Source organism: Ascaphus truei, chromosome 5, assembly GCF_040206685.1.
Source record: "Ascaphus truei isolate aAscTru1 chromosome 5, aAscTru1.hap1, whole genome shotgun sequence".
Classification (NCBI taxonomy): domain Eukaryota; kingdom Metazoa; phylum Chordata; class Amphibia; order Anura; family Ascaphidae; genus Ascaphus; species Ascaphus truei.
In genome coordinates this window covers 94,265,777-94,287,648 of record NC_134487.1, presented here as the reverse complement: position 1 = coordinate 94,287,648, position 21,872 = coordinate 94,265,777, and the positions used below count along the sequence as shown (strand labels likewise).

At 45.6% G+C, this 21,872-nt stretch overlaps 1 protein-coding gene and 1 pseudogene across 1 annotated transcript in view; both read left to right on the top strand.

The window, feature by feature from the left end:
* Positions 1-21,872, top strand: part of TRHDE (thyrotropin releasing hormone degrading enzyme) — a 930,657-nt gene that overhangs the window by 654,373 nt on the left and 254,412 nt on the right. The window lies entirely within an intron of this gene.
* LOC142496346 (5S ribosomal RNA) lies at positions 16,105-16,224 on the top strand (annotated as a pseudogene).

The window sequence follows — 21,872 nt, the reverse complement described above, 5'->3', positions numbered from 1 at the left end:
ACCTTTGCCCAGTACTTAACAATTTCCGGACAGGTCCACCAGATGTGGGCCATGTCCCCTCTAAGTCCGCAGCCTCTCCAACATAGGTCCGACGCCAGAGGATAGATCTGGCTCAATCTCGCTGGGGTAAGTGATAGAAGTGACAGTGACAGAGAATTTTATAAATGTTCTCCTTCGTTGTGGTGCATAGAGACGTTCCTGAGGCTGCCAGCCAAATTTCCTCCCAAATCTCTCTTTCTATTGTAATATTCAAATCTGCTGCCCATTTGAGCATATAATCATGGTCTTGGTGGGCCGCTGAATTTTCTAGCATGGCATATATATCGGAGATTAGTCCCTTTTGGTAGGTGTTTGCTTTACAGAGTCGCTCGAATTTGGTAAGAGAAGGGAACTCTGGGGCTGGGCATAACTTTTGGGCAAAGTGCCGGATTTGTAGATATTTGAATGTGTCCAGTTCCCTAATCTTATATTTGGCTCGAACTTCTTGGTAGCTCAGGAACGTGTCAAAACTTAGAAGATCCGCGATCGTCCCGACCCCCCTTGCTTTTAATCTTTCGTACACCTGAGATCTGCATCCCAGGGGAATTTTGGATTATTAGATAGGGGCGTGAGTTGTGGATTAGCTGAATACAGGCCGAATCTGGTCTTGTGTTTAGACCATATTTCCCAGGTAAGTAGAGACGCTTGTAGTTTTAGATTATGTGCTTGCCTATCTCCCCTGTCCATACTTCACAGACAGGCCTGCAGAGAAGGCATTCTGGCATACTTAGATTCTATATCGATCCAGCAATGTTTGGCTGGGTCGGCGTTCCACATAATAGCTTGTTTCAATTGTGCTGCTATGTAGTATTTGTGTATATCTGGGACGGCCATACCCCCCCTTCCTCTTGGTGCCAACAGGACCGATCTTGCTACTCTGGGCCTTTTGCCCTGCCAAATAAAGTTAAACAATCTGTTCTATATGCTCTTTAGTTCAGTGCCAGGTACATGGACTGGGAGTGTATGAAAGTAGTATAAAAGTCTAGGGAGTATGTTCATCTTAACGGAAGTCATTCTCCCAATCCATGATATCTGGTAACCTTGCCACTGTTCCAAGTCTTTCTTAATCGTTTCCCAGAGCGCTGGGTAGTTATCTTAGTATAGAGCTCTGTAGTGCCTTGATATATTTACCCCCAAATATTTAATATATGAAGGACACCACTGGTTATTAAAATTTAGTTTGAGTAATTTCACTTCCGCGTCTGGTAGGCTGATATTTAGGGCCTCTGATTTTCCACTGTTTATTTTGTACCCAGTGACTTTACCAAAGTCCGCCAGTTCTCTTTGAAGGTTCGGAAGAGAAGTTTGGGGTCTGGTCAGACACAAAATAATATCATCAGCGAATAGGGATATTTTATAATTTGTCCCACCTATCTCAACGCCCTGAATGTTTATATTGTTCCGAATTTTGGTCGCAAGTGGTTCAATCGTGAGGGCAAAGAGGAGAGGCGATAGGGGACACCCCTGCCTTGTGCCATTTTTAATTTGAAATCTCTCGCCCGTTCCACCTGGGAGTTTGACCGTGGCAGAAGGGTTCTGGTAGAGAGCCCCGGACCCCTTCCAGGAACTTGTCTTTAAAGCCAAATTTTTTCAAGGCGATATCTAGGAATAACCAGTCTATCCTATCGAATGCCTTCTCTGCATCTAGGCTCAATATCATCGCCCCTGTTTTGGTCATATGGACGTGGTCAACTATGTTTATTATTTTGCGCGTATTATCCGCGGCTTGACGCCCCGAGACAAACCCAACTTGGTCTGAGTGAATGAGTCTAGGTAGGATAGGGTTCAGCCTGTTCGCGAGTATCTTACTATATAGCTTCAAGTCATTGTTCAGGAGAGATATGGGCCTGTAACGTCCGCACTGGGTCGGGTCCTTCCCGTCCTTATGAATTATTGCTAAATTAGCTGAAGTCATAGAGCTTGGGATTGGGTTCCCCTCCATAAAGGAGTTGAATAGGTCTAGTAGGTGGGGTGACAGTATGGGCAGGAACTTCTTGTAGTAGGAATTTGTATAGCCGTCAGGTCTCGGCGCTTTGGAGGATTTAGATGCTTTTACTGCCGCTGTCAGTTCTTCTACTGTTATTTTACCATTCAGACTATCATTCTCCTCCTCTGTTAGGGAGGGGAGATTACAATCGGCAAGGTAATCTATTATTGATGCTTCTGCGGTTGAGTTTGGAATAGCGGAGTCAGTTCTCAGATTGTATAATTTGGTGTAGAATTTGGTAAATTCCTCCGCTATTTTTTTCTTATTATAGACTATCTCACCAGACCTATTCTTGATCGCTGTGATCTGTGATCTTTTTTGTATGCCTCTTAACTTGCTCGCAAGAAGTCTGTCGGCTTTATTCCCTTTGTCATAATACCTCTGGCCCGTCCATTTCAGGGCCTTTTCTACATTATCTAATTGTATGTCCTTTAGTTTGGTTCTAGCGGCTGTCAATAACTTATAAATTTTCCTGGATGGGTTTGATTTATGCTGTTGCTCAAATTGTATAATTTTCTCAGTGAGTTCTTTAGTTAGTTTTGCCTTGGCTTTTTTCCTATATGATGCTATCGAGATAAGTTGGCCCCTGATAGCCGCTTTGTGGGCTTCCCATAGAATAGCTGGGGATTCCACCGTACCCAGGTTTAGTCTAAAATAGTCCTTAAGGGCTCGTTTGACTTCTCTTTCTATCTCTTTGTTGTTTAGGAGAGAGTCGTTTAGCTTCCAGCTATAAGTGAATGTTTTTACAAATGGAGCCGTGAGGTTCAGGGAGATAGGGGTGTGATCTGACCACGTAATTGGGCCTATATCTGTGTTGGTTGTTGCTTCTAGAAAGTTCTTGGTAGCAAGGAAATAGTCAATACGAGAATAGGTCTGGTGAGGGGCCGAGAAGAAACTGTAATCTCTTTGTCCCTGATGCTGTGCTCTCCAAATGTCTACCAAAGAGAATTCCTTTATTATATCCCTAAAGTTTTTCCCCAATCTTACTGCTTGGGGCGAGTGCGAATGTCCTGGTACGGATGACTTGTCCTCTGCTGGGTTGAGTACCATATTCAGGTCTCCTCCTAGTATCAGGGATGATCCTAGGTCAATCCGGGTCAATCTCCTCTAGTACTTTTTTCAGAAAAATCGACTGATTCTCATTGGGGGCATAGAGGTTAATCAGGGCGATCGCGGATCCTGCTAGTGAGCCATACACCACAATGAATCTACCCTCTGGGTCAGTTGTGACTTTTGTTAAATTGAAAGGGGTGCCCTGCCGGATCAAAATGGCTACACCCTGTTTTTTTACTACTAAATGATGCGTAGTAACTCATAGGGAATATATTTTGGAACGTTTTGGGCGGCTCCTGCGCTGTAAAGTGCGTCTCCTGGAGAATGACAATATCACCATTGAGCTTTTTTAATTCTTGAAGGGCCAGCCTTCTTTTCCTATTATTCTGCAGTCCCTTTACATTAAGGGATACTAGTTTAATTGGTCCTTGCTTATCCATAACCTCCCTTGTTTGTGTCAGGTTTTAGGGCCTGCCCCTTCGCGCTAGGGTCAGTGCGGTCAAGTGATGCTTTCGTCTTTTGTAGGCCTTGGTTGACCAGGGTGTGAGGGGGGGGGGGGTGAGGGGGGCGGGGGGCCTGCTGGGATAGTGTCAGCAGGTAGCAGAAAGAGGTGAAAGTAGACCTTGGTGTGGTTTTAATGGATCAAGACCGACATAACTAGTAGTCGGTTTGTCGGGTATAGGACCCTTGGGGGATGGGTCCGGTGGCGGTAACCGTCCGGAATGGGCGAGGTCGAGACCCTATAGTTCCACGTTTACCCGCTTTTCCCATTTATTTTCCTATAGGAAGGGGAGAAGTGCAGGGGTGGCGTTCGTATAATGGGGGTCTTAAAATTAGGTAGGCCCGGTATCCAGTTTCCAGCTCACTTTACCCTTCTTTAGCTTAAAAGTCCTCTATTAGCTAGGTGGGGGCATTGGATGGGCGGGGCAAGTTGGGGGGATGGGTAGGGAGGGGGGGAGGTAGGCCGCCAGGGAGTGGGGACAGGATTGCGCCTTCGTCCCATACGATTGTTTTCTTTTCTTACAGCCTAGGCAGACCTGTTACGGTCAGGTACCTGGCCTATATAGTATGGTTGGGCTGGCTTGATGGGGTATTGTGTTATTCCTATGGCCTGTCCTAGGAAATCTAGGCTATCCTCTATGGATACAAATTGATCCCCTGGGGGGTTCTATGTCCGTGTGGAGGGAGTGGGGGGGGGGACCTAGGGAGAGGGGTAGGTAGGAGGGAGGGGGGAGGTGTTCTTTCGACAGCATTTATTTGGCATGTGATAGGCCCATTTAGACATTCCTGATTTGCACATTACCCTCATGGGGGAACATTCAACATATATTACTTTGTACATTTTCCTTAGTCACAGCCTCGTAAGAGAAAGTAGCCTTCAAAAAGGGCTCAGAGTTTCTTTGGGCCCTTCAGCTATCTTGATTTGCCCCTTGAGGTTGTCAATAGGTGAAGAGCGGGGGGGAGATGGATTAGAGGAAACATATACAGAGCACAGTTGTTTAGTGTAATCATTTAGCGTTGTGTTCTTCTACTGCAGTTTTGGCATATAAACAAGACTGCATTTGCACCGAGGGGCGGTACTGTATGTCCTTAAAGCTTCCGTTATTCAATCCAGGAGTAGGGGTCTGGGAGGGGGGGAGGAGCGGGGAGTAGGGGGGAGGGGGAGGGGGGAGAGGAGCGGTGGGGGGGAGGAGGGGACTGGGGGGGGGAGTGGGGGGGAGGGGGGTGGGAGGGGGAGGGGGGATAGACAAGTGGGGAACATATACATGGTTCATTTGTCTAGTATATACCTTTGGCGTTATGTACTTCTTTTGCAGCCTGGCACACAGACATGGCTACCTTTACCCCAAAGGGCAAAATGTCTTTACGGCTTCCGTTACTCTATCCAAGACTAGGAGGCTGGGGGGGGGGAGAGGGAGAGAGGGGAGGGGGGGCGGAGGGGGGGGATGGGAGGGGAGGGGGGGAGGAGGGGGGTAAGGGGGAGGGAGGAAGGGAGAGGGGGGGAGGAGGGGGGGACAGGGGTCGTTGGGCACGGGAATGGGGGGGAGGGGAGGGCAATGGAACTCCTAGATATAATACATTTGTCCAGCCTCCAATATAAAGTTGCATGCTTTCACTGTATTGTCACGTCGAGTTGTTCCCACCTCTGAACAGGGAAGCAGTGTTTCTTTAAGGCTTAAGACCCTTATACCATTAGAAGGGTGATAGGGGAGGCATCCAAAGAAGGAGGGGGGGAAGGGAGGGAGGGAGGGGGAGGGTGGTAAGGGGGGGAGGGTGGGAGGGAGGGAGGGTGGAAAGGGGGGGGAGGGTGGGAAGGGGGGGAGTGGGAAAGGGAAGACCAGGTGCCTATATGTTGCACCTGCATTTTGTTTACAGTACACCCTTATATGCCCTTCGTGAGGACCTTTATTTAGCATGCCGGAGTGGAGGGGGGGGGTGGTGGCAGGGTAGGGTAGGGGGGGTAGGAGGGAGGCATATACATGGTACATTTTGTTTGATATATACAGTCATAATTGTGTATTTTTCCGCAATAAATCATGTAATCATGGCTACCTTTAATTCAAGAAACCGTGTCTCTTTTAAGGCTGCCGCTACTCTACAGAGGAGTAGGGGGATGAGGACAAAGGGGAGAATAGGGGGAAGAGGGGTGAAGGGGGGCCAGGAAGGGAGGGGGGGAGATGTGGGAGTCAATAACATACTGTATCCCTTTTGTCTAGCATCTCATATACATTTACATGCTTTCACTGTGTTGTCTAACCCAGTTTTTCCTCCCTTTGAACGGGGAAGCAGTTTTCCTTTAGGGCTTCAGATCAATAGACCGTTTGGAGGGGCATGGATGGGAAGGCAGGGAGGAGGGGATAGGGTGGGATGGGGGGGACCTAGATGGGGGGACAGGGGGTATGGGGTGTGGGGGCGTAGGGAGGGCTAGGTGAGAGAGAGGGGGATAGGGATCATATATATTACACCCTCGTTTTGCATACAATATAACCTTTTGTATTTTCTAGTTCTGACCAATTTAGCTTTTAGTATATGGCCTATAGTGAGGGGCAGGGGGGGGTGAGGGTAGGGGGGAGGGGAAGGAGGAGGGGGAAGTGATGGGGACTGATTTGTCAATTAACTTTTATTTAAAGCATAACAGCATTGATAGTCAGCTGGATTTCTAACAATTAGGCCTCATAACTTTAACTGGGACTAACCGCCGTTGTTCAACTTGGCCTTTTAACTAAACTGGGTTACAGACCCGTCTGATGTGCACTTTCGGTCTGTGTCCCATATGATTCCGAGTTCAGGGCGAGGGTGGTTCCCGCGGGATTCCAATGGTCCCGAGGCTACGTCGTTGTCGGGTCAACGGCTACATGGCTGACACCAGCCTCTGACCTTGCAGGCGTGGAAAGAAAAGGGGGCGAAGTGGCCTCCCTCCCTCTGTTCCTGGGAGGTAAGGCCGGCGCTCCGAGCAAGGAAGAGGTGGGTCACGATCTCGCGAGATTTTCGTTGACCGCCGGTATCGGTGTGCAGGAGCCGTTGGTCGCGCAGTGTTACGGTAGCCGTCGTCTCGGGTAAGTGCCTTGGGGTTTTTCTCTTTTCCTCTGGGGGGTTTCCTCAAAGGCAGGTCTGGAGCATCTGGTGTCTCCACATCCGCGGAGATGCAGCGTTTCACTGGGGCTGCTACTTCGGGTTCGGGTGTCGTTGTCCCGCGAGTCATTCCGATGCTCTCACTGGAGGGCCTTCAGGATCCCGGTTCTGGGGGAGGTGTTCTTCAGCATCCCAGGAAGCAGGGGGGGGTTAATCCAAGAGCTCGGGCCAGCGGGGTCATGTCCTCGGGATATCTTATAGTGAAGAATTTTCCCTTGTGGTGGATAGTCAGTTTAAAAGGGAACCCCCATTTGTACTTTATTCCCTTCTCGCGCAGCAGCAAAGTTAAAGGGCGTAATCCTTTGCGTCGGTCCACCGTTTTCTTGAATAAGTCTGTATAGACTTGGAAGGCCTCCCCTTGGTGTTGTATGGGGTCCTTCTCCCGACAGGCGTTCATGATTTTTTCTTAGGCCGTATAACTATGCAAACGGACGATCACGTCCCTCCTCCTATTAGGGTCCTCTGACCTCGGGCCAAGTGCACGGTGAGCTCGATCAATTTCTAATTCGCTCTCCTCCTGTCAGGAATCGGCGTTCTCCTCGCTTCCCACACAAAGCACTCCCTCTCCGCAGGGAGCCCCTGCACACACAAAACAAGCCTGCCTTACCGCCCTCCATGGCCCCTCGCCCCTGCCGCCGTCGCGGGATCACTCCCCTCGGCGATTCCTCTACTCAGCGCCGGGCGCGTCCACGCCCTCCTGCACGCATGTCAGCCTCAGACGTTATGTGCATGCATTCTCAGCTTTCAGAGCACACGCCTAACAGAGCACTTTTAACCTCTGCTTCTGCAGTGAGACGTCGCCCCCAAGCATCACACAGTTCAATGCAAAGCAATGATTACACTCAGCTGGGCTGTAACACCTCTCTCCTATCAGGGAGGACTCCTTGCAGTCCTCCAGGCCTGCCCCCTTTTCCCATTGGCCTGCCCAGCTTTATTATGCCTGTGCTTCCCATCACTCGTCGCTCGACATAGTTCTGTATGGAAGCATTTGACTATTCTCTCAGTGACTCCTCAGATATTGACGCGGATTGGACGACTACCCCCTCTGGCTCTCGATTTTGGCTCTACTTGGACTTCGTGACTTCTGGCATCCCTGGTCTTGGCAAAGGCAATAACCACTCCTTCTCTACTACCGGTACCGGCAAGTATTGTCTTGACTACTATACCTGGCCTGGCAACAATAACACCACACTCCGGACACGCTTCCTTTGCTGTGGGTGCGTGTATCCCTACGTCCCACCTCAGCACAGGGGACGGGTCTGGTCTGCGGGCAGCACCGGCGTAACACCTCCAAGTCCTCACACACGGTTGTGAAGAGTTCTTTAAGGTAGCCTCGAAGCTGGTTAGGGAGGACCTCCTCCGGGACCCCGCGCAGTCTGATATTCTGGCGGCGGTCCCGGTTCTCTTGGTCCTCGAGGCCGTCCTTTAGAAAGTTCACCTCCGCTCCCAGTCGGGTGATTTCATCGTCCGCTTCCTTTTGGTTCGTTAGGGCCTCCTCCAGTCTGGCCTCCAGGGATGTGGTTCGCTTTATTAGCCCTGTTATGTCCCGTTTTAGCTCATCGACCGCCTCCCTTAAGTCTGACTGCAGGGATCGGTATAGTTTACTGTGGAGCTCCTCCAAGTATGCCTTTGTAATCCCCTGCTCTATGACCAGTGTTTCGGCTGGGCGCTCTCGGTCTGGTGTTGCAGGCTTGGCACCTCGTGCACCGGGCGGGGAGGCGCCATCTTGTTTCTTTGTGCCGGTATCAGTGCCCTGCTTACACGGGGTAAAGTACTTTGAAACTCCCTGTCCGGGTTGGTTTTTTGTTTTGTGGGACATCCCTGCTTGCTTAGGGGTCGGATCAATGTATTTTGGTGCCTTGATTTTCGGGGTAAATCTGTTTTATATTCGTTTTATCCATGCGGGTCTCTTGAGCTCTCCTCTTACCCTTCCGTCCTGGATGATGTCATCGGCACGCCCCCCCCCCCACATATACTTCTATATATAACGATAAGGGGGTTAAGGCTATTGAATACTTTCTTACTAAAGACACATCACTACACCCGGCACAACGTGAGTTTATTCTATCCTGCATTAGATTTATTTTATGTCACAATTATTTTCTTTTTGACAACACATTTTATTTACAGGTGTGTGGAACGGCCATGGTACCAAGTTTGCTCCCAGTTTTGCCAACCTCTTCATGGGGTTGTGGGAGGACATCCATGTTTGGGGGAACGCGCGGCTGGGGCGGGCTTGGTATTCTATGGTCGCTTCATTGATGATATCCTTATTATTTGGGATGGGGAGAGTCACGTATTAGATCACATACTTACTTCTTTCAATGATAATTTGATGGGACTTAAATTTAAACACATCATCAGCCAGGATGCAATTACATTCCTAGATCTTAATTTGTTTATTGATATGAGTGATATGACAATTCAAAGCAAAACTCATTTTAAACCAGTGTCAGCAAACAGCTTTCTCGAATATAGTAGTAATCACTACTAAAAATGGCTCAATAATGTGCCTAAGAGCCAGTTCTACAGAGTACGGCGCAATTGCTCGAGGGACCTGGACTTTAAACATCAAGGTCATTTCTTGATGGATAAATTCCAGGAGAAAGGCTATAATATGCAAATAGTTGAACAAGCATTTAAGGATGCTGAAACATCAGATCGGGTTGACCTACTGATGAATTCCAAGACAAAAACTATGTCGCGAAAAAATGCGAAAACAAGTTATCAGTCCACTCCCACATTTATTACTCAGTGCAATCATTCAGCTTACAGTATAAAAAATGTGTTTAAGAAACATTGGGGAATTATTCGAAGTGATCCGATTATTGGGCCTCTGATGCCTGTTCATGTACCCATAATTTAAAAAAAAAGCAAGATCTCTAAAGACCATCATTGCCCCCAGTAGGCTGAAGGATTCTACTACCAACTTTTGTAATGAAAACAGAAATAAAAATACCAAAATGTGAGATAGGGGCAATTTTTCATGTGATAGGAATCGTTGCATTACCTGTAGACACATAAATAAAAAGATGCATTTACATCATTTTCAAATGGTATAATTTCTAAGGTTAATGATTACATCGATTGCCTACAGTGGCGACACACTTAATTCTCACCTGGCTAGAGCCGCAAGCCGGGACTTACTTGTTTTTTTCCCTCGGCGTGCCGCGCGTCATCGATGCGCGGTCACGCTTCATCGGGAGCGTGCGCGCATGGCGCGCGTACCCAGGGATCCCCGAGGGAGCCCTGGGTTGCTGTAATGTGGGGGATGGCAGTGGGGGGCTCCGGGGGACCCGGCGGACCCGGAGAGGGGAGGGGGAAGCCCCGATCGGAGGACCAATCCTCCGAGGATCCGGCGCGCGCACGGGACACATCGGCGCGCGCCCGGTATCTGTCGTGGCCGAGACCGGGTAAATGTTAGAATAAACTCAGCCGCGACAGTAAGTACATTTGGGATATATCTTATATCATGTGAATGTGGTCTCCAATATATTGGTAGAACATCAAGAACTTTAGGTACACGGTTCCTAGAACATAGGAGAAATGTCATACGTGGATTTACCATGCACAGTTTATCACGACACTACGTTAGAAAACATAATAAAAATCCATGTTGTTTGTCAGTTATGGGTATTGAATCCATTCCTTCTACTATATTGGGAGGTGATAGATTTAAGAAATTATGTACACGTGAGACATATTGGATGTATGTACTAGGTACATTACATCCGTGTGGATTGAATGATCATATTGATGTTAGCACTGTTGTTTAGTGTTATGGTACCAACATGTTTTGAGGTACGTCTCTGAGGTCTGGTTTGGATGGGTTTTCCTGTCCCCTTATTGATAGTTGTCTCATCTCAGTTTGGTTGGTTTTACTATAGGTGCTCCTTTGGCCCATATAGACATAACTAAGTAATGTAATAATAAGTAAACTCCTAACAACCATAGCTGCTAGCAGCCATGCTTGTAAGCAGATATGCTTTTAAGTAGAAATGTTTCAAGTAGAATATGAAGTTTAAATAGGAAGTTCAAAAAGAAGTGGAAAAGTGGACATCACCTACTGCTTCTGATTCCTGCTTTTGATCTACGTTGGAAAAGAGGATATCATCTATCTAAGACTGCACATCTCAACACTTAACTATTGCTGTGATGCCGCCATTATTTTTTATATTTGCTGCAACCTCACTTATTTTCAAATTATGCACTTCCTTCCACCAGTCTCCTTATGTCTCTAACTCTATTCATATATCTCCATCTCTCCTTTCTTCCCCACTTCTCAGTTCACATGAACTCCTTTCTTACCTGCATCCTCTGTCACCACACAGCTATACACCCTGCACTAAAACACACCCCTATAAATCATCCGCACACATTCTCTTTCTATCCATGCTTCTCCTCCTTGCTTCTGGGATATCTCTCCCAATCCTGGTCCCTGCCTTATTTCTACTTGCTCTTGTCCTCGCCTCCCACATACAACTTCTACTCCTTCTGGTGTTAACCCCTCCAACCTCATACCCATCCCATGCCACCCTCCCTCCTGTCTCCCTTTCACCTGTGCCCTTTGGAATGCGCGCTCCCTCTCTAACAAGTTCCTCTCTGTGCATGACTTCTTTCTCTCCCACTCCCTGCTTCTCTTTGCTATAACTGAGACCTGGCTCACTCAGTCTGACTCTGCTCTGGAAGCTGCCCTCTCTTATGGTAGCCTTTCCTTCTCCCACACTCCGCGCCCTGATGGCAGGGGTGGAGGTGTGGGGCTCCTGCTCTCCTCTCTCTGCCGTTACCGAACTCTTCCTATTCCCCCCTCTCTTGCCTTTCCCTCCTTTGAGGTTCACACTGTCCAGATCTTCTCTCCTCTCCCTGTCCATGTGGTGGTCATCTATCGCCCACCTACCTCTACTCATCCCCCCTCTGCCTTTCTCTCTCACTTTGAATCCTGGCTCTCTTTCTTTCTCTCCTCAGACTCCCCTGTTCTTCTCCTTGGGGACTTCAATTGCCACATTGATGACCCCTCTCTCCCTTGGGCTTCCCGCTTCCTTTCTCTAACCTCTTCTTTTGGCCTTCAACAGTGGACTGCAGCCAGCACCCACAAGGATGGCCACTACTTAGACCTGGTTTTCACTAAAAACTTCTCTCTCACTCTGATTTCTCCATTTCCCCTTTTCCTCTCTCTGACCATCACCTCGTCTCATTCTCTCTATCTAGCTTCTCCCCTTCTCCACCTCCATCTACCCCCCGGTTCTGCAGAAACCTGTGCTCTATTCACTTACCTGACTTTGAGTCCACGTTACACTCCTCCCTCTCCTCTCTAAGCTCTGCTACAGACCCTGACAATCTGGTCAGGATCTACAACTCTGCCTTGTCCTCCTCTCTTGATCTACATGCCCCGCTTTCTCTCTGCCGCACTCGCCCTTTTAACCCTAGACTCTGGTTGAATTCCCACATGCGCATGCTGCGTTCCTCCACTCGTTCCTCTGAATGCCTCTGGAGGAAATCTCATACTCTCGCAGACTTCCTTCACTACAAATTTATGCTATCCTGTTTCAACTCTGCCCTCTCGCAAGCTAAACAAGCCTACTTTTCTTCACTAATCAACATGCACAAGTCTAACCCACGCCGACTGTTCTCTGTCTTTGATACTCTACTCAAACCACCCTCAGCTGCCTCTCCTTCCTCCATCTCCACTCAGGACTTTGCTGACTATTTTAAGGAAAAGGTGGAATCCATACGTCAGAACATCCCCTCTGTTTCTTCCTCCCATCCTACACCTCTTCCTAACTCTCCTCCTGCCTTCCTTGACTCTTTTTCCACTGTCTCAGAGGAGGATGTGTCGCTGTTGATCGCCTCTTCTCCCTCTACCACTTGCCCTCATGATCCCATTCCCTCCCATCTCCTAAAACCTTTTGCTCCTACTATAATCCCTACGCTCACGCACATTTTTAACTCCTCCCTCTGCTCTGGAACCTTTCCATCCTCCTTCAAACATGCAACAGTCATACCATTACTCAAAAACAGCAAGCTTGACCCTACCTGTCTTTCTAACTATCGGCCTGTCTCCCTCCTGCCTTTTGCCTCTAAACTCCTTGAACGTCTTGTATTCTCTCGCTTGCTCCATTTTCTCAACACCTATTCTCTCCTAGACCCTCTACAATCTGGCTTCCGCACTGCTTACTCCACGGAAACAGCCCTCACTAAAATAACTGACGACCTCCATGCTGCCAAAGACAGAGGCCATTACACTCTGCTCATATTACTCGACCTCTCTGCAGCATTTGACACCGTGGACCACCCTATTCTCCTTCACATTCTCCATACTCTTGGCATTCGGAACAAAGCTCTATCCTGGATCTCATCCTACCTCTCCCATTGTACTTTCAGTGTCTCTTCTGCTAACACCTCCTCCTCCTCTTTTGATCTCTCTGTGGGGGTACCCCAGGGCTCTGTCCTGGGACCTCTTCTCTTTTCTCTGTATACACTCTCACTAGGTGACCTAATAACATCTTTTTGGTTTAATTATCACCTCTATGCTGACGACACACAAATATATTTCTCAACACCCGACCTTACACCTGCTGTACAAACCAAAGTTTCTGAATGTCGCTCTGCTATATCATCCTGGATGGACCTCCGCCGCCTTAAACTCAACATGGCTAAAACAGAGCTCCTCATACTTCCTCCCAAACCTGGCCCTACTACCTCCTTCCACATTACTGTTGGAACTACGATCATTCACCCAGTAGCCCAAGCGCTGCCTTGGGGTCACACTCGACTCCTCTCTCACATTTGCCCCTCACATTCAAAATATTTCTAAAACCTGTCGCTTTTTCCTCCGCAATATAACAAAGATACACCCTTTCCTCTGTTGCTCGACTGCTAAAACTCTGACTCAGGCCCTCATTCTCTCCCGTCTTGATTACTGTAACCTCCTGCTTTCCTGCCTATCACCTGTCTCCCCTACAATCTATCCTTAACGCTGCTGCCAGAATCACTCTACTCTTTCCTAGATCTGTCTCAGCATCTCCCCTCATGAAATCCCTCTCCTGGCTTCCGATCAAATCCCGCATCTCACACTCCATTCTTCTCCTCACTTTTAAAGCTTTATACTCTTCTGCCCCTCCTTACATCTCAGCCCTAATTTCTCGTTATGCACCATCCAGACTCTTGTGTTCTTCTCAAGGATGTCTTCTTTCTAACCCCTTTGTATCTAAAGCCCTCTCCCGCCTTAAAACTTTTTCATTGACTACCCCTCACCTCTGGAATGCCCTTCCCCTCAGTACCCGACTTGCACCCTCTTTATCCACCTTTAAGACCCACCTTAAGACACACTTGCTTAAAGAAGCATATGAATAGCACTTGTGGCTATTCTGAACACATGACACATAAAGCTTGTCCCCCTGCAGACGCACTTACCAGAACTCCCTCCTACTGTCTCTGTACGTTCTCCCTACCTACCAATTAGACTGTAAGCTCCTCGGAGCAGGGACTCCTCTTCCTTAATGTCTAAAGCACTTATCCCATGATCTGGCGCCAAAAGTTCATTGGATAATCCTGTACTCCTCAGGGGATGAGCACACTTGCTTGACAGGCCATGTAGGGGAAAAACACAAACAGACACAGATCATAGTGCACCACTTTAGGGTTAAAACAGGTCTACACTAATACACACACTGCACATATAACATAGAGACTCCTAGTGACTATAAAAACTATTTATTAAATAAAAAGAACTATGCCATAAAATGGTATGGACAAATGAGACCACCGCTGGTCATCCAGATGGGAAAAATCAGAGCCCTACTTACAAGCAGCAAGGCAAATACAGGCAATGCAACAAAGAGTCCTCCAGGTGCTGCTGATGTCTTTGCAGAGATGTGATTCCTGCTGCACTGTGACTCTCGTGCTGACCCTCCCTCCAGGGGTTAACAGGAACAGTGGCAGTGTTGGAGACCCACTCGTGGGGCTCACAGCTCTACTCCACGTGAGGCTGCTCTCCTCACTTCCTCCTCCGGTTACACAGGCTGTCTCAGAGAGTGCCCGTGCCCTTAAAGGGACAGTACAAGCGTCCTGTATGCCAATAACTAACGGCTGCAATGGGGCTCAAAAGTGACCAAGTGTCCCAAAAAGTCCAATACCAAGCTCAAAGTGACTGTGTCACCTGCCCTACGCGTTTCGTGGATGTTACTCCACTTCCTCAGGGGCTAAGTACTGTCCCTTTAAGGGCACGGGCACTCTCTGAGACAGCCTGTTTAACCGGAGGAGGAAGTGAGGAGAGCAGCCTCACGTGGAGTAGAGCTGTGAGCCCCACGAGCGGGTCTCCAACACTGCCACTGTTCCTGTTAACCCCTGGAGGGAGGGTCAGCACGAGAGTCACAGTGCAGCAGGAATCACATCTCTGCAAAGACATCAGCAGCACCTGGAGGACTCTTTGTTGCATTGCCTACATTTGCCTTGCTGCTTGGAGCGGGCCTCCAACACTGACACTGTTCCTGTTAACCCCTGGAGGGAGGGTCAGCACGAGAGTCACAGTACAGCAGGAATCACATCTCTGCAAAGACATCAGCAGCACCTGGAGGACTCTTTGTTGCATTGCCTGTATTTGCCTTGCTGCTTGTAAGTAGGGCTCTGATTTTTCCCATCTGGATGACCAGCGGTGGTCTCATTTGTCCATACCATTTTATGGCATAGTTCTTTTTATTTAATAAATAGTTTTTATAGTCACTAGGAGTCTCTATGTTATATGTGCAGTGTGTGTATTAGTGTAGACCTGTTTTAACCCTACAGTGTTGCACTATGATCTGTGTCTGTTTGTGTTTTTTCCCCTACATGGCCTGTCAAGCAAGTGTGCTCATCCCCTGAGTAGTACAGGATTATTTAATGAATTTTTGGCGCCAGGTTTTTCTTTGTTTTCACTTTTTCTGTTAGTACTGACAGTATTACTAGGCAGCCTTTATATATATATTTTGTACTTGTCACACTGGTGTTTTAGTCTTTAGCGCTTGTTCACATTTTTTCTTTTTCACATTATCCCATGATCTGTTATTTTTATTATCTGTTATTTATTGGATTACCACATGTATTACTGCTGTGAAGCGCTATGTACATTAATGGCGCTATATAAATAAAGACATACAATACAATACAATACATAACAGGTGGAAAGTGCATTTATTATTAATATCATTATTATTAATTAATAGTATAGACACATTAGGCCTATCCCTATGATAACACATACTTTGACACAAAGGTTTTTTGTACATGTTTGGGGAGTTGTGGCCCCCATCGGTCCTGAGGTTTTTTTCAGTCTCTGATTTTGCTTTCTCCAGTCTATGATTATTCTAATGGTTATTAATGATATATTATTTGGTATATTATTTGGTATATAATTTGCCTATGGCCACACCACCCTGAATGTGCCCGATCTTGTCTGATCTCAGAAGCCAAGCAGGGTTGGGCCTGGTTAGTACTTGGATTGGGAGACCGCCTGGGAATACCAGGTGCTGTAGGCTAAAAATGTTATTTTATCCCCTATATTATGTATTTTATTGTTATTCCTTCCTCTCCATATTTCTCTTTCCCCTCCCCTTTATCCTTCACCCCTTTCCCCTTTTTCCATTCCCTGTTCCATTTCCCACCTCCCTTCAACCCTCTTTTCCCCCCGTTTTTTCATTTTACTTCCCCCCCCCCTTTTTTTTTTTATTCACAGGTCATGCATTTCTCTTATGATTTTTATTATGTTTGTGTGTTGCTCCAATGAGATTTGTCTGTGCTTATTTAATGTGTTATTCTTTTACTTCTATATATAGGTTATTTTTGGATGTATCCAATATTTCATCTCTGTCCTTTTAAGATTTATTATTTGTATGTTGTTCATTCATCTAGCTATTTGTTTTCATTTGTTACTAGGAATATGTTTAAACTGCTTAAAACTAGACTCTAGTGCTTTATGATTGTCATGTATAATGTTGTCCAGCAATGAAACAGGGTTAAATTTGTGAAATTGAAAGTACCCGCCCACCATCCGGACTGGCCAATCACAACAGTAAAGGTGATATAAAGGACACCCCTTTTGACCATTGAATTCAGCCCCTGACGAAGTCCTTAGTGACGAAACGCTTAGGGCGTTTCCCAAAGAGGCGAGTTTGTGGCTGACATTCATGCACGAACGGAGAGAGTACCTTGGAGCTGTTGCTATTTTGCTTGGGACTGCTGTTGCTTCCGGTTTTGCAGTTGCCTGCTGGTGAGCAGTGAGAGCTGTGGGAGGTGTATCTGGAGGGAGTCTCTGACCGTGTTGCTGATTATTACATCATCTGGCTGCGGTGGCTCCAGTGCACCTTGCTGAACCAACGGATACACCAGAGGTGGCACCAACAGGACAGGCTGATACATTCCCTTCACAGCTTCAAGGCGATTGAGTATATCTCATAAATGCTATTATTTTTACTCTGTTTGTGAGTGCGCTTTTTATATTTTACAATCCCATAAATACTGTTTTATACTTTATCACACTAGGAGTGCGCCTGTTTTTTCTTCTTGTTTTCTGCAGATATCCTTGGGATTTGGTGATCCTTATATACGGGCAGCAAAACTCCAGTGGACTAAGTACATTTTTTTAAATTTCAACTGACATCTGGTTTTTATTTTATTTTTTTATTTTTGAGGTTTCATATTTTTTATTTTTGCTATAGATTTCAGTTGTTTTTATCACAAATTCGCCCTTTTGGGGATTCTTTGGTCAATAGCCTTGTTAACTCTATCTGATTTACACAGCTGATTTAACTTTATCAAGCTTCCTAAGGCACTACTCCAATTTTTTTTAAAATATATTTATATATATATATATGTGTGTCAGAAACAGGGCACACACAAAACAAAATAAAAAATAAGAGTAAAGGAAGGGGGCATACTGTCCAAAAAGATACAGGAAAAGGAAAAAAAGGGACAGGCTCACATATATGCAAAACAGTTAAATTTATTGACTCAACGTTTCGGTCCCCACTGGGACCTTTCTCAAGAGCAAATAAACAAGTGACAAGCAACCCCAGATATACCCTACACCACACCACATGTGGAAAAAAAATTGGAGCTAAAAACCTAAGTGACACCACCAGTGATGTCACAGTGGTGACAGAGCAGAGAGGAGGAGCCTAAGGAGCCAAAGTGTTAAGGGGAGGGAATCCTAAAACAGATAAGCTCTGTTGTTAGTAGTTGACCACAGAAGGTGGTGAACACATCAGAAACACTTAATAAGGGAACAATGTGTCAAAAAATATATCAACTAGTGTAGTGATAATTGTCAACACTACAACCACAGAGGATCAAAAGTGCAACTATAACATAAACACAAGTGCTAGATGTGTGTATGCAGGGTACCACAAACCAGGGCAGGGGGATCAGAACTGTGGCAGGAGGGGCATCAATAGAGCATAGCAACCACAGGTCATAAACAAAGTCTAAATATGCAGCCCATATTAGCTGGTAATAAATCTGTACTTGTTATAGAAGTCTGTGGGGTAGCAGCTCGACAATCTTCTGCAGCCAGTCTCCTTCAAATGATGATTCACAATCCAGGGGGAGCCAGTGTATCCTGCTGGTTCAGTCAGGGCAGGGAGATCAAACCGGTAGGTATCCACATCAGTGGAACAGAACTCAATGCATGTCCAGTGTACAGTCTCAGTGTTTATGAAGTGGCAGCAGTCTTTATTGCCTTATCCAGGCTGGGAGATCCGTGGGATGGCAGCTCTGTAAGCTGTCAGCTGATTCTTAAGCAGGTACCCTGCTATTCCTGTAGATATAGTCTTAAAGGTGAAAGGGACTGTCTAAACCACAACAGTGGAAACAGCACAACAGTCCAGAGATAAAACCACAAATATACAGCACTACTAATTAATTGATTTGCCATTGTGTCAGTGTAATGGGCTACAAAAGCCATAACAACCCCCAGGATACACTGTGTCAATTTTTAGGACCACAATTGTTGAAGTAAAAAAGTCCACTGATCAATAATTCTGCCATGGTGTCAGTGTGTAGGGCTACATGTGTCTCAGATCATAATATTCATCCTGCGAAAGGGGAAATCCACACAGTTCAACCAATGATTGTAATTCATATGGAGTATGGCCACATGGTACAAGCCACGTCTAGTGGTTGGTGTATTAATGTGTTAATGCAGACAGTCAGGGTCCCACTAAAGTGACACTACAGTCACTAAAATGTCTTGAGACACAAGTAAGGTGTACATCTGAACCGTGATCATTCAGGGTAACAAAAGAAAATTTACCTAGGGTTAAGAAAACAGGAGAGAGATAGACTTGTGTTCAATCCCTTAGGGTAAACCGTATTCAGTTCATAGATCCAGAAACTCTTACTTTGCAGAAGCATCTGACCAATGTTGCCACTACGCACAGGTCTAGTAACCTGATCAAATGACATACATCTCATGGACGCTAGTTGATGCCCACAGGTGTGGAAGTGTTTAGCAACTGGCTGGTCGGTCTTGCCTGTCCGCAGTGCCATTCTGATATTAGACCTATTGACTGCCACTCTTTTTTTGAATAGTCTCTGTGTCTTGCCTATGTAATATAGTCCACAGGGACAGATAATGAGATAGACCATGTACATGGATGTGCAGGTAAGTCGTAGCTGTATATTGTATCGTTTATCTGTACAGTCGCGGCAGCCTTTACTCGCAAGCGGCTTCTCCCCGGCTTTTTGTTTTTTAGTTTTCCCACGCCGCGGGCGCTTTCAATGATAAGCGCCACTAGCGCTTATCTGTGGAAGTGGCCGCCGCGCGGGAAACCGCGTGCAAATAAAAAAAAACCCCGCATTTATCCAGGCAAGCTTTAGAATAAGCTTGGCTGGGACAGTATGTGGATGTTTAAAATATGTGCCAGGGGTCATGCTGCTGAATGTGACACAGCCCAGGCATCTGACACAACCTGGCTTGTCTGCTCGTGCCCATGAGATATCATATTTAGATACAGGATCTGTGATTACAAGGCGATTCCGCAGATTTTTGCCTCTGCTATTCCCAAATAAAGGTAATTGTCCCAATGATGCATCTAAGGAACTGTCACTAGATAGAATGTGCCAATTGCGTCTTACAGATGCACAAAACGTTTGAGAGATTGAACTATATCGGTTAACAATAATGATTCGTTTGGAATTGTCAAGGGTAAGCGTGATGCGATGGCGGCTTGGTCGTGATCGCAGGAAGTCATCACAATTTGATTTTTCCAGCAACCGCAGCCTGATGTCACCGTCGCACTATAAGCATAGCCTTATATTTCCCTCCCCTTAACACTTTGCCCCTTAGGCTCCTCCTCTCTGCTCTGTCACTCCTGTGACTTAACTGTGGGTGTCACTTAGGTTTTTGGCTCCAATTTGTTTAACGCTGGGTGTTGTGTAGGGTATATATGGGTTTGCTTGTCACTTGTTTATTTGCTCTTGAGAAAGGTCCAATTCGCAAAAATACGGGAAACAGATTTGAGCTTATTCGCCTATCTCTAAGTCTTGTGTCCCACACTGACATTGCTACTGTTCCTCCTCTAGAAACAAATCTTGTAATTTTAAGTTTCTTACCAGCCCAGTTGTTACCTATTACTGTGGCTTTGCTAAGCAAATGCTACCAAAATATACCATATAACCCACAGCTGCAGAAGCATTCATGTACCTTACAACTGCCTTCCATAGCTAGCTCCAAATATTCCCTGTAATAAGGTCCAACCCTGTGGAGATACAGAAACGCTTGATATATTCTCTCCCTCTTTCATTTCTTTAAAAACGTATACAGTACATAACAATAAGTTTGTACAGTTGTAACAGAATGGATGAACTGGGAGAATATGAAAAACTGACGCTACATCAGATTTTGATTCACACAGTTTTAATTCAGCACACAGATGTTTATTGAGTACATAATCAACACTTATTTAAACACTTTGTCATAACCCCCAAGGGTTACAATTTCAAGTTTTCCAGAGGAGAAGCTCTAAATGGGCCATTCCATTGACCCTCTTAAGCCAGCTTGAGCCGATTAGTAATAATGAACAAGAAGGTCTGAAGCAAAAAGTCCTGACCACTTTGAAGACTTGGTTACATGATTGTAATTAAACCAATACCTTTTTTATCACGAATGTGGAAGGATCTGCAGTGGTTCTCATACTTGATATCTAAAAAACGAAGTTACAATCTCTTCTTTGAGGAATAAAGTCAGTGCAACTTATAGTTACTGTGTACACACAGTTTGTTTCAGACGTTATAGGCACCACTGCTGTTAATAAATTGCACTCGGTTTATCTGCAACCCGTTTTGATGAACAGTGGTTAACATGTTAAGTAACAACAGGACATCCATGTACTTTATTCACATCAGACTTTCTTGTCTTCAGGTCTAAATACATTTTTTTCCCTATCACTCATTTTTTTTCAAACCACTACTGCAAAATAAGCCTTTAAGAAACATAACTAGCACATAAAAACCCAATTTGTGTTATTAAGAACAAAGTATTTGTTTCTTCAATACCATAACTTTCAAACTCTGCTTATTTAAATGCTAATGCTTTTTTAAAAACAGCAGTTGATATATATATATACAAAAGGAGTACAAATACATCTATTGGAAGTCTTTGTTTGATAAATGATTAGCTATCACCCACTTGATTGGTGGGTTGTTGTTCGCCATAAAATGTAACTTTGAATGTTGAAAGCTACCTTTGAAGAACAGATATCACATATATTCGTAAACTGCTTATTTATCAATCAAAGCAAAGCTTGGAAAAATTGTATTGCTTTCAGGCCATTTGTAAGTTCCCAGTCTTTCGGTGCAATACACCATCATGTGTTGCCTCAGGCATACCACTAATGTTTAATTTCCTTTTTCTTAAATTAATTCCAGCAGTGCATCTTGTTAGGCAAAACACTTACATTTTCTTTTGCTAGATTACTTCTGAAAACTTTACAGGGAGTATGTTCTGTACCAGGGCTTCCTTATATCACTTCAATTTTTTGACTGATTATTTAACTGATTATTTATGAACTGTATTTGTTCTTGAAGTATGTTCATTTTAAAACCATGAGTGGGTGCATTTAATTTTTATTTTTTTTACGAAATTGAATTGCTGGTTTGTTTTGCTTTTTGTTCACTGAGAGTAATCATT